The sequence below is a fragment of the Pipistrellus kuhlii genome, unplaced genomic scaffold (genome assembly GCF_014108245.1).
Source record: "Pipistrellus kuhlii isolate mPipKuh1 unplaced genomic scaffold, mPipKuh1.p scaffold_m20_p_31, whole genome shotgun sequence".
In the NCBI taxonomy this organism is placed as follows: Eukaryota; Metazoa; Chordata; class Mammalia; order Chiroptera; family Vespertilionidae; genus Pipistrellus; species Pipistrellus kuhlii.
In genome coordinates, this window is record NW_023425531.1 from 4,898,495 (window position 1) to 4,911,837 (window position 13,343).

At 40.2% G+C, this 13,343-nt stretch overlaps 1 long non-coding RNA gene across 1 annotated transcript; it reads right to left on the reverse strand.

The window, feature by feature from the left end:
• Positions 1 to 1,503: 1,503 nt before the first annotated feature.
• LOC118731600 lies at positions 1,504 to 12,674 on the reverse strand. The gene is made up of 3 exons (XR_004991907.2): positions 12,665 to 12,674; positions 4,489 to 4,492; positions 1,504 to 1,745 (listed from the first exon to the last, which is right to left on the reverse strand). It is a non-coding gene; the product is annotated as an uncharacterized LOC118731600 (long non-coding RNA).
• Between the last annotated feature and the right edge of the window lie 669 nt (positions 12,675 to 13,343).

The window sequence follows — 13,343 nt, forward strand, 5'->3', positions numbered from 1 at the left end:
CAAGTGAAAGCTCTAAGGACCCCTTTCCCTGGGAAGGTGGCAGCCACATCAGCCTGGTGAAGGTGACACACATGACAGACCTCTCACTGATGGTCCAGGAATTCATGAAAGAAGCAGGAGACAAACTTTCCTGAGCCTTAAAAAGCATGGATTTTAAAAATCATTGAAACATGACCTAGATAATTGAATCGTTAGTAGAGTCATGATTAAAAATCCAGCTAATCTGGTTTTAAAGCCAGAACTGGACAGCTCTTTTTTTTTTTCTCTGAAAGAACACTTGAGAAAGTAAGGACCCCTCTAATGACGGGGCAGCAACAAGGAATTTGGGGATACAGCTTTGCTGTGACTTCCAGGGCATCTGGTCAACCTCTCAGCAGCAAAATCTTGGCTGGGAGCATAGACCTGAGCAACAGCCTCCTCTGGTCTTTGCCCAAGGGCCTCACAATTGTGTCTCCAGCTCTGTTCCAGTTTTTCCTTCCCCGTATCTGCTTACCTAGGGCATCTTCTGATTCCCAGCATCTATATCTTTTCCTGTCTACCTCTATTTGCTTCTGCTTCAGGTGGTGGCTTCTACAAACCGCCCACTTGCTGAACCTTGAATTTTAAACTCTCTACAATTGTCTGTTGGTTCACAGAATCCTGGGCCACTTTGAAGGCTGCTGACCATGGATTCCTAGGCCAGGTGGTCCGTGGTTCCCCCTTTCCAGTATGCTGCCAAGAAGACTGAGTCACCTGCTAACAAGTCCCTCTGCACATTGTAGGGAGGTCAAGTCACTGTGCTGTACACCTGAAACTCACACAGAGCTGTTTGTCAATGACATCTCAATCAGACTGGAGACAAATAATAGTGAAAAGTACCTCAACAGCCAGCTGGTGTGCAATGTTAGAAATAATGACACTTTTCATCATGGACAAGATAACCAGTGGCGCTGTAGCTAGGCTCGTCCAGAACGAGACCTGCAGGTCACACATGGCCTTCTGCCTCCGCTCCCCTTTTATACTCTACCTCCCTTGCTAGCCAACAGGTGGCTGGCCCTCTGTGCCACCCTCCCAACCCCACCCCCGCCCAGCCTTTCCTTACAATTAGGAACTCCAGGGCTCAGCCCTGCCAGGGGCTACATTGTTCTGAAAACAGGCCTGTCAGCAGGGTGGAGATGCGGCTCCCAAATCGCCCTGAAACAAACCTGGTCTAGGTGTTTTCTAAAATTAAAGTTGAGTGGACAAATTCTGAGTGAACATCTTCTCCTGTAACAAATGAAAAGAGTCGGGAAAATTCTAAAGTTCCTTTTGACCAAAAGTCTAAAGTGCACTCTTGTCCTTGGTGATAACCAGTAACCAGCCTGTGACACTCATGTGCATGGTTACCACATGTGTGTGCTTGACTTGAATAGTGTCACATTGCACATGTTGTTTTGTAATTTGACAGACTATAGCAAGTTTGTTAACTATATAATGCCTTTTATACCCAAAACACTGAATAGGAGGTCTGTTAAGATGAATGTATTCTTTGTTCCTCTTAATCTCTAAGGGAGAGATAGAGCATAAGGACAAATTCTCAGCACAGACAATCTCAGTAAATAGTTACAGACTTCTTGGCAAGCCATGAAAGGTTGCTCTCATTCTACAAAAGTTGCTCTCATTCTACTGATAGTCGCCATCCAAACAAGTCTGGGAAAACTGTGTGGGTAGGGGGCCAGCCTGGCCAGCCCCTTTGAGTGCAAGGACCGTGTCAGCTTACACCCGGTCTCCAAGAGGCACGTCTGTGAGGTTATTTCCAGAGTGAGTGAAGCACAGCTCCCTCCAGGTGGACCCTGTCCACTGAGGGACTGGAGGGAACAAGAAGACCAGCCACAGGCGCAGTCTCTGTCTCTGCCAAGGGCCTAAGCCTGCCCTACTCTCGGTCCCCCCAGGCTGGCCCTGCACACCTGGTTTTCAGGCCTGGGACTCGGACTACAATAGGACACTGGCTTTGCTGTGCCCCCACCTTGTAGATGGCAGGTCGTAGATTCTCAGCCTCCATACTCTCATGAGCCAGTTCCTTCTTAGATAGAGATGGAGCAGGGATGGGGAACATATAAAGCCTTCAGAGCATTAAGGGTGAGTTAATTAAATGTGTGACCACATATAGCAGGCTCATTGCTAAGTTGATAATTCTGTATGGCCCTTGAATGATGTTATAAACATCCAAGTGGCCTTTGGCAGAAAAAAGGGTCCCCACTCCTGAGATAGAAAGAAATAGAGATAGAGATAGAGATAGAGATAGAGATAGAGATAGAGATAGAGATAGAGATAGAGATAGAGATAGAGGATATGGAGAAATGGAGATGGAATAGAGATAGACATAGACATAATGATAGAGATAGGGAGAGAGGGAGAGAGATACAGAGATAGAGGGAGAGGGAGATAGAGAGAGAGAGCGATAAAGATAGTTTGAGAGAGATATATGGAGATAGAGGAGGGAGAGAGAGAACTGAGATAGTGAGTGTCCATCCATTGTGAGTATCCAGTCCAAAAATAAGTTCAAAATGAGTCCCCTAAACAGTCTCTGGGACACCTGTCTGAGGACCTTGCCTCATGTGATCAAGGCACATCGGCACACATGCCACACCCATGCCCGAGCTCTAAACGGCTACATCACCTGGACTCTGAGTGGCCATTGATGCTTCCCCTGGGTGAGCCCTGAACAGGGAAACCAGGTGCATGCCCCCTGACCATGCCTCCCACAGCTCCTGCAGCCTGCCCCATGCCCTGCTCTGCCTGCCAGACCTTTGTTTACGCTGCCCCTTGTGTGCAGTGCCTGTCCCTGTGCATTTCTACACATTCACAGATGGACCAGCTCAAGTGTCAAACGTCCCACCAGTGTCCCCAGCTTCCACCGGCCCAGACTTGTCTCTATCCTCCGAACTCCCACAGTGTCCTCATCCCACCCAGATCTCTCTGCCTCTCAGTTACAGCTGCTCCTGTTTCAGGGCTCAGGTTGGCACAGGAGTTAAATGTGAGAACTTTCCTTCTGCCAGGTAGTCCGGTCTAACCTCATAGCTGTCATCACATTATTCTTAAGGAATTTAAAATATTTCGTACTTAAATAAACTTGTATCAGCCTCCCCCTAAGTTTTTTAATATCCCAACCTTCAATTGTAAAATATGGATGATGAAAACAACCGCAGAGGTTCTGCAGGGATTGAGTGTAAATGAGGCACTTGGCACCGTGCCTGAGATGGTAAGTGGTGGTATCTTTATTAGGCATCTCCAGCATTATTTATTAATATGAATTGCCATTTGTTATTTTCTCTTCTGTTTTCATGATACAAATCTCTTTAGGATGCCAAATGTGTGTCCTCTCTCTCTCTCTCTCTCTCTCTCTCTCTCTCTCTCTCTCTCTTTTTCTCTCTCTCTCTCTCTCAGGCCTTGGGCAAGTTACTTAACTTCCCTGTGCCTCAGTTTTCCCACTGACTGTCATTTACCCGTGAGTTCATCACATAGTCACTGCATGCCGACTCTGTGCCCAGGCCAGTGTGTAATACTGGAGAAATAAAGATGAATAAAATGATAAGTTATTATGTTCTCATGCAACTTGCATTTAAATTGGGGGAATAGGTATAAGTAAAAACGCCACATAGTAAATTGTGAAGTTAGTCCTGTGATGAGTGCTTGAAAAAGAGGTATATGGTATGCAATAGGGGGGTTTGGCCTAAACAAGGAATTCTGCCAGGATTAGTAAGTTCTACAGTATTAGTGAGAGTTAAGTAGAGAAAAGAAGGAGATGAACTCACTGAGACACTGTGCAAAGCCTGTGCAAAGGCTCTGGGGTGGCAAGAAGCATGTTGACTCCAGAGACTGCTGAGGCTGCAGAACAAGATTGCGAGAAGAAGCAGATGAACAGAAGAAATCGTTTCACATCCAGACGTTCCTCCAGGAAGTGTTCCTGAACTGGTAAAGTGAAAACAAGAGGTCTTTGCGCCCTAGCCAGTTTGATTCGGTATATAGAGCATTGGCCTGAGGACTGAAGAGGTTCTGGGTTTGATTCTGGTCAAGGGCACATACCTTGGTTGCAAGCTTATCCCCAGCCTTGTTGCAATCTTATCTGGAGGCATGCAGGAGGCAACTAATCAATGTGTCTATCTAATATCCATGTTTCTCTATCTCTTCCCATTCTCTCTAAAATCAAGGGGGAAATATCCTTGGGTGAGGACTAACCAAAAAAAAAAAGTGCTCATTAAAAAGAAATAATAATAATAGGTCTTTTCCTAGCTGGTTTGGCTCAGTGGATAGAGTGTTGGCCTGCAGACTGAAGGGTTCCAGGTTCAATTCGGGTCAAAGTCACATGCCTATGTTGTGGGTTTGATCCCAGTAAGGGACCTGCAAGAAGCAGCCGATCAATGATTGTTTCTTATTATTGATGTTTCTCTCACTCTCTCTTCCTCTCTGAAATCAGATATATATATTTGAAAGAGAGGTGTCTTTAAATCTTCCTTGGAATTGTCTAACACCACTTTCCATCTTGGGTTTGAGAAAAATACTTCTGTGAGTTCCTATTTGATGAAAACTATGTTACTCCTGGCTTGTCTTATAGTACACACTACCAAGTACCTCTTTCTCCCTCCATCACAGAGTTTCATTTCCATATTAGTGTGAACATTTATTTGTCTTTGTTCCCAATTAAAGCTCATGAATTTGGAGTCTGCCTGCTCAAAGATCTGTGATACTAAAAGAGAAGTTGAGTTGATGTTCAGAAGCACATACGAAAGTTCTTAAGCCATGTTAGGAGTAGTCAATTAGACTCAAACAATTACTAGGCTAATTATAAATCATTCCTACCTATTCACTAAAGCAGGTCCAAGATGCTGGTTTGAAGTAATAGAGCTGCATTTCTTTGCAAACAGTCTATAACTCAGGGTGCTGCTAATTCAAATGAGCCTCCCCCTCAATCAAGCAGATTACTCAAGTGTGTTGGCTTGCTCTTTTTAAAATTGAATGGAACATCACTTTTTCTGATTATATAAGCACACCCACAATGTAATAAATTTAAAGAATTCAGAACAGGGTAAGGAAAAATCATCCATTATATCTATATAATCACTGAAAGCACATCTATTCATTTCTTCCAATCTTTCCTTAAAAGCCACTTGATACATGAATGGGTGAAAGAAGGTGTGGATGGATGAACAGGTGGTGGTTGAATTGATGATAAATAGATATAAAGACTGATTTTCCAAAAAAAAAATCATATAATGTGCCAGAGATGGTTAATTCTCACCCAGTAGCCATACGTCCCTCTATGTTTCTCCACCTGTGTTAAAGTTAATTGGGACACGAAGCTGGGACTGGTCAAAAGCTTGGGTGAAAGTGATGTTCACCATTTCCATTCCTGGCATCAAAACTCCTTACACAATTAGCCACACCCGATCTCCACCTTGTTTGTCTTATGGGGGAAGCATCCTGAGTCCTGAATCTCTTCTTCAAGAAGAGACACAGAGAGCCATGTTGGCTGCATCTGATGGGGTAAGAGCAAGAAATAAATCTTCCCTGTAACTGAGACCTGAGGATCTATCTATCAGAGCAGCAGGCCTCAGCCTATCCTGACTATCACCCTACACTGACTCATGGTCTACTTTCAGCCATTTTACGTGGCATCATATGCTATTTCCTATGTCAACACATAGTCCTTAAAGTTGTAATGTTAGTGCTTGTGCATCATTTATTATGTGGCTGCACTGAACTTTTTTTTTTACCTTTCCCCTGTGTCTTTTTTTCTTTTCTTTAATTAGGATGAATTCCTAAAAGATGATTTCAAAATTTGCAATGTTTTTGAAAGTTCTCAATTTATTTTTACAGTGCCTTCCAGAAAGTTATACCAGTTATACCATGCCCGATAGTCTACAGCCATGGCATTTCTAAACATAATGGGCATTAATATTTAAATAACCTTTGCCAACTTAATAGGTGACTATAGTATTTCCTTTTAATTAAATATTTATTACTAATGAGGCTAAAGCATCAAATATTTGTTCCCTTTGTGAATTACTATTTCTTGTGCCTGAAACCACCTGTCTCCATACCATCTTTATCTAGCTAACGCTCACAGGCCATTTAAGTCTCAGTTTAGAATAATGTCTTCCCAGAGACGGTCTCAGACTCACTGAGGAAAAATTGTCCTTTATGTCTTGTCGCAGCACCTATCGCTCCTGTATTACAACATTAATCATGCTTTCTATAAATAATTGTTAAAACATCTGTCTTCACAGGTCCACAGAGGCACTTTATAAGTTGTTCTCTGTCTCTTAAAGATTTAGGCTGTGCCTGGTCAAGTCAGGTAGAAATAGTCTTGCTTAAAGAATGAATTAACTGATAAAGGTATTAAGTGATAATGATGGTGTTGGTGATAATCTCCTATGCAAAGGATGCAATAACGATTATTGACTTTAAAGGTGATTGTTAGAGAGATGGGGGTGGACACAGCCACAGGAGGGATTGTTGTATGGATGAAGCATTTATATTAGTCATAAAACTGTGGGGCTCGTTTTAATGATGTTCACCCTCATGTTGATGATGGTGATGCTGCAGCTGAGGGGGTGACCATGGTGGAGCTGAGGGATTGGACTGATGTGCTCATGGTGATTCTATTTGCCAAACGTAGAGAAATATTATTGGGAAAATCTAAATTAGACCGGAACAATTTAGCTCAATGAAGATTATTGGCAAACATGAGGATGCCCTTGGCCATGCGATATGAGCATGCATCCCCCTGGACTTGCCTCAGGTAGTGAAGTTTGAAAAGCTCCAAATTCCAGGAAGCCAGGCCAAGGTTCTCAGGGATTCACTTTGGGAGGCTGGCCTCTGGGCATTCAAAGCAATTGTTCATTTCTTCAGCATATCCTTGTCTCTTGTTAGGTATCAGGCCTGAATAAGACCTCAGCTTAAAAATAAAGTCATTGAATAACAGGGACAGACTACCTGATCATGGAGGACAAGAGGACAGACTTGAAGTGGCAGATCCATGTTATGAACAGTGTAAAGTTTCTGAGGTTAAAATTAGTGAAGTTCATTCATAATGGGGAAGATGGGCCATTGTCAAATGTTACCTTAAGGGTTTAGAATTTTAAGTCAATGTTGATGAGAAAGAATGAATGTTGATGTTTCAATGGAACAGAAGACAGAATTTGTGAAAGAATTGAGTATATTATGCTAAATAAGTACTATATCGCTACTATTACAGGTAAACCCTCAAATTTCAGTAGTTCAACATAATAACAGTTTATGTCTTACTCTTAAAGGGGCCAGTTTAATTGGTGGGGACTCTGATCCATCCAGTAACTCAGGGACCCAGCCTTTCTCTGTATGAAAAGGCCCCCACGAGTTCTAAAATGTGGCTTCCTAGATCACTAAGGCTTGAGCAGAAGCTGGGGTGGCACATCAACTCCTTAATGTTTCAATTCATAAGTGACACCTAATTCTTCTGCTTACTCTTCCTTCCTGAAACCTAGTCATGGGATCCTGCTTGATCCCATGAGCAGAAATCATAGCCCTTTTGAGTTTCCAAAGAAGGAGAGCAGAACCAGACAGAGGTGAGCACTAGATACCTAAAGAGTAAGTCCTACCCATGAGAGCTGTCCACATGAATTCTGGAACAGAGAAAGCCAAGAATTAAAGTCTCCATGTGACTCCCAGACCATGAGAGTGCTTGGGCCAAAACTAAGTGCACCCTTCCTTATCTAAAAGTACTGCGTGTCCTGGAAGATATTTAAACAAGATGACCTCTGCGGACCTTCCTTCCTGTGAGGAGCTACAATTCAAGAAACAGGTTGTTATCAAGTCAGTAATATGAGTCTTCACTTTAACCACCGTCACCTATGGAAGAACATACCAATCAAACCCAAACCCCTTCCCAATGCCATCAGTCATGACCAACCAATTAGGATTGCCAGCTGAAATTGACCTAATTGTCTTTTTTATTTTGATTGTCAAAAAATGATGGAGAGAATTTCTGCTTCTTTCTATGACAGAGTAACTGGTAGAAAACTTACCCATACATCCAACTGTGAAACTACTCAATATAAATGAGGCAACATTTTCAGCTCCAATCCCTGAAAATAAAAATTCACGAGGTGAGTGCCACAACCCCCCAACTGCCCCAGCTCTCTGTCATGGGGTGATTCCCTGACTGTAGTTCAAGCAGAGCCCTTCAGTGGTGCTGTCCCGAGAAGCAGAGAAAGCCTCTGAGGCAGCTGGAGCAGCTGGAATCTGTGACACATACATCAGGGAGCTAGGAGAGGGAAGTGCCCAGGAGCCTATGGGAAGGCCCCAAGAGTTTTAGCTTAATCCTGGGCTGCACATATTCAGGGAGAGACAATGTGTGGCTTGCAAGGAAGCTCCTCCTACAGGGATGGAAGTGAAACAGGGAAACAAGAAGTCAAAACGTGCCCTAGCTAGTTTGGCTCAGTGGATAGAGTGTCGGCCCGCAAATGGAAAGGTCCCAGGTTTGATTCCAGTCCAGGGCACATGCTCGGGCTGTGGGCTCGATTCTCAGTGGGGGACTTGCAAAAGGCAGCTGATCCATGATTCTCTTTCATAGTGGATTTTTCTATCTCTTTCTTCCTCTTTCTTCCTCTCTGAAATCAATAAAAATATTTTTTTAAAAAAAGAGTCAAATGTTAAGGGATGTTAGATTCCAGCCTGCTCACTTACTTAACCCTTAGGAAAGAGACATCAGAAAGGCCATAGTTAGTGATAGTATCACCCTAGAGTGAGGTCTTCTCTTCTCTACACCTGCCATAACAAGCCCTCTAATGATGCGTTAATGGGACTGCAGGGGACACAGAGTCTGGTGGCTTTGATCTTACAAGTTCCAGGGGCCAGGGAAACCTTGGGATTTCCACAAATCTGCTCTAACAAAGCAAAACTAAGCCTACAAGTTTCAACACAGCAAGTCAGTAATCTGATTATCTAGCAATAGAAAAGTACCTTGTCTTTAGAGGAATAAAATAGAACCCCAAGTATCTATAGTAATTTATAATTTTCAGTCAAAAGCTTCTAGACACTGAAAGAAGAAAAAAGAAAAGTATTGTTAAAAATGAACAAAGTCCTAGGGACTGTGAAACAATACATTATACATACAGAAGTAGAAGAGAAAGAATAATACAAAAAAATGCAGTTGAAGAAATAATGTCAAAAAAATTCCCAAATTTATTAAAAACATTGACTTACAGATCCAAGAACTCTGGCAAAACTAAGCAGAATGAATGCAAAGAAAATCACAGGTGAGCATGTCATAACTAAACCGCTGAAATCCAATCATAACAAGAAGAAAATGTAGCCAGGAAAAAAGGTCATAGTTATAAACTTAAATGTAAGAATGAAAAATAACATTTCAGAAGAAAACGTAGAAGATCTTCAAGTCCTTGAGCTAGACAAAGATTCTTAGATATGGCAACAAAATAATGGTCTATAAAAGAAAAGAAATTGACCTCACCAGAATTAAAAACTTGCATTTCAAAAGAAAACCATAAATCAATATTCCTCATAACCATGGACACAAAAATCCTGAGTTAATATTAGCAAAATGAACTCATAACTACCTACTCTATAAAAAGGAAAATATATAATGCTGTATTGGTCAAGGTTCTCCGGAGAAATAGACCAATTATATATATATATATATATATATATAGAGAGAGAGAGAGAGAGAGAGAGAGAGAGAGAGAGAGAGATACTGAATTACTTTATGAGGTATTGGCTCAAACAATTATGGAGGATGAGGAGTCCTATAATCTGCTATCTGCAAGCTGGAGCCCCAGAGAAACCTGAAGGCCTAACGCCCTGATTCAAGTCCAAAGGCCTGAGAACCAGGAGCACCAATGTCCATGGGCAGGAGAAGATGGACCTGCAGCTTAAGCGTGAGAGCAGATTTCTTCTTCCTGCTGCTTTGGTTCTGTTCAGAGTCTCAGGGGATTGGGTGGTGCCCATTAACAGTGGGGAAGGTGGATCTTCCTTACTCAGTCTACTGATTCCAATGCTAATCTCCTCTGGAAACATCCTTACAGACACACCCAGATATAACGTTTTATTAGCCATATGGGCACCCCTTGGCCCAGTCATGTTGATTTGACACATGTGTCCCTCAAAATATTAACCATTCAATTAATATGTACATTTTATCCAAAGAATACAATGTTGGTTCAACATTCCAAAACAATCAGATGAAAAAAAAAAACACCAAAAACAAAAATCATATGATTATCACAATAGTTGAAAAAAAACAATAAGTATTTGAAAAATATTGACAATCATCCATGATAAAAACCTTCAACAAGGTAGAAATAGATGGTTATTTTCTTAACCTTATAAAGGGCATGTATAAAAACAAAACATAAACAAATGGCATTATATTTAATGGTGAATAAACAAATGTTTTCCATTTTAATATGAGAATTAGAGTTTGTTCATTGTACCACTAATATCCAAATTATAATGAAGTCTTAGCCAGTGTAATAAGCAAGAAAAATAAATCATGCAGTTGGAAATATTTTTCTGTACCCAATATTTCATGATTGTCTACATAGAAATCTTAAAGAAGCTACATAAAAGTTAATAGAAGTATTAAATGAGTTTAGCAAGATTATAGGACCACTAGGTCAACAGAAAATTCTACTATATTTATATATACCAGAAATGAACAATTGGAAAATAAAATTTAATAATAGTTCTATTTATAATAAAAAGAAAAAAACATGAAACAATTGGAATCCTAATAAAAAATGTGCAATACCTATATCTTGAAAGAAATCAGAGTAGATTTAAATAAATAGAGAGAAATTTCATGTTCATAGACTGGAAGACATAATATGGTTAACAGGTCAATTCTCCCAAAGCTGTGATTTAGTGCAATTCAAATTTAATGCCCCAAAGTATTTTTTTGTTAAAAAAAATCAACAAGTTGAATCTAAAATTTATGTCATTTTGGTAAGTGAACATAAACAACAACAAAAAACAACCAAGAATAATCTAAACATGTTCAATAACACTGAATGAAGTTGAAGAACTTACAGTTCTGAATTTAAAAATAAGTAATTAAAACATACGATAATAAAGACAGGTGGGAGTAATGAAACCATTGGATCGGGGAAAACCAATTGGATAGAGCAGATCACAGAAGCAGATCCACACATATGTGATCAATTGATTTTAAAGAATGTTTCAAAAGCAATTCAGTGAAACACGGTAGTCTTTTCCAAAGAATGGTCCTGAAACACCATATGCAAAAAGCTGACCCTTGACCCCATGTCCCAGATCACATACAAATGAACTCACAATGGATTGTAGACTTATATATACTTTTAAAAACTATAATACTTTTAAAGGGTGAAACTTTTTGTATTCTTACTTACAAATGCCACCAAAAACTCAAATCATAAAACTCAAATCAAATTGGTAAATTTGAATTCATCATAATTTAACTTTTATCCCTCAAAATTATTATTTTAAATGTGAAAAGGCAATTCACAGACTGGTATAAAATATTTATAAACCATATAGCCATAAAAGTGCTTTTGTTTAAAAAATATGAAGAATTCTGACAACTCAATAGTAAGAAAGCAGATACCCCAATTTAAAAAGCAAACAGGGTGACAGGCTTGAGCAGACATGTCACCTAAGAGATATATAGATGGAATACAAGCACATGTAAAAATACTCATTAGCCACTGGGAAAATTCTAATTAAAGCCATCATCAGACAATATTACACACCTACTGAAATGCCTAAAATAAACAAGACTGATCGTGCCAAACTGGGAAAGACAGGGAGCACCTAGACCGCTCATATATTGTAAAATATTGTAAAATTTTGTAACCCCTTTGAAAAGCAATATGGCAGCTTCTTAAGAAGTTAATGGAACCTCTACCATGTGACAGCTATTCCTCTCCTAGCTATTTACTCAAGAAAAATGAAAGCATATGTCCATGCATCCACATGTAAAGGAATGTTTATAGCAGTATTATCTGTGATAGTCAAAGACTGGAAATAACTCAAATGTCCATCAACAGGTTAATTAATAACCAAGCTGTGGTACATGCACACAATGATATACTACTCTGCAAAAACAAGTATCACAACAGCAGACAGGTAGAAACACAGATGAATGTCAAAAGCAGTACCCTTAGTGAAAAAGCCAGACAAAAGAGTACATGCTACATGATTTCACTTACCCTGTTTCCCCGAAAATAAGACAGTGTCTTATATTAATTTTTGCTCCCAAAGATGCGCTGGGTCTTATTTTCAGGAGATGTCTTATTTTTCCATGAAGAAGAATACGGTACACATTTATTGTTAAATGAAAATAAAGGAAATTTATTACCTGTATACAGTACGGTAGTACGGTGGTTGTCAACACAAATCAGACAAACTGAGAATCCTACAGTATCAAGAATTTACTCATTTATTCAATGACAATCATGCCATCATCTTCTGGAACATCATCATAACAATCCAATTCCTGAATTTCCTGGTGAATTTCTTGTGACTCCATTTCTTTCAGAATCAGTGGACCAAATATCTCATTTTTAGCCTGGGGGGGGGGGCTTATTTTCGGGGGATACCTTATATTTCACTCAGAAGGAAACCTGTAAGTAGGTCTTATTTTCGGAGGATGTCTTATTTTCAGGGAAACACAGTAGACAGAATTCTCCATAGCGCAAAACCAGTCTATAGGGATAGAGAGCAGTCTGGTGGTTGCCCCAGGGCATGCTGGGAGGAGACTGATGAAGGGTGTGGTGCTATCATAAGGCTCAAACTCCACCACTTTGGAAAGAAGGTTTGGAGGCTTCTGATAAAGTTAAACATTCACTTCCTATATGACCAAGCAATTCACAAGAGAAATCAAATTATATGTTTACAAAAACCCTTGTATGTCCGTATTTTATAGCAGCATTTGTCATAATAGCCAAAAACTAGAACCGAGCAAGTGCCTATCAACAATAGAATGCATTGAAAACTGCGATGTAGTTGTACATTGAGTACTCGCTGGCAAGGTAAACGAGCAAGTTACAGATACACACAATGATATTGATGCAACTCAAAAATATACGGAGCAAAGAAATCAGATACAAGGCATCTGACTTCATTTCTTTGAAGATTAGGCAAAGCTAATCTATAATGAGAGAGATCAGATCCGTGATTTACTGCAAAGGCTCATCCGCCAACTATCTGTTGTGGCAGAAACATTCCATATCTCTTTTGGGATGCTGGTTACATCTGTCTGCCTACTTGCCAAACTCACAGACCCCTACACTTAAAATATGTGCAGCTCACTAGGTGTTTATTGTGTCTCAGAGACGTTGATTGGAAAA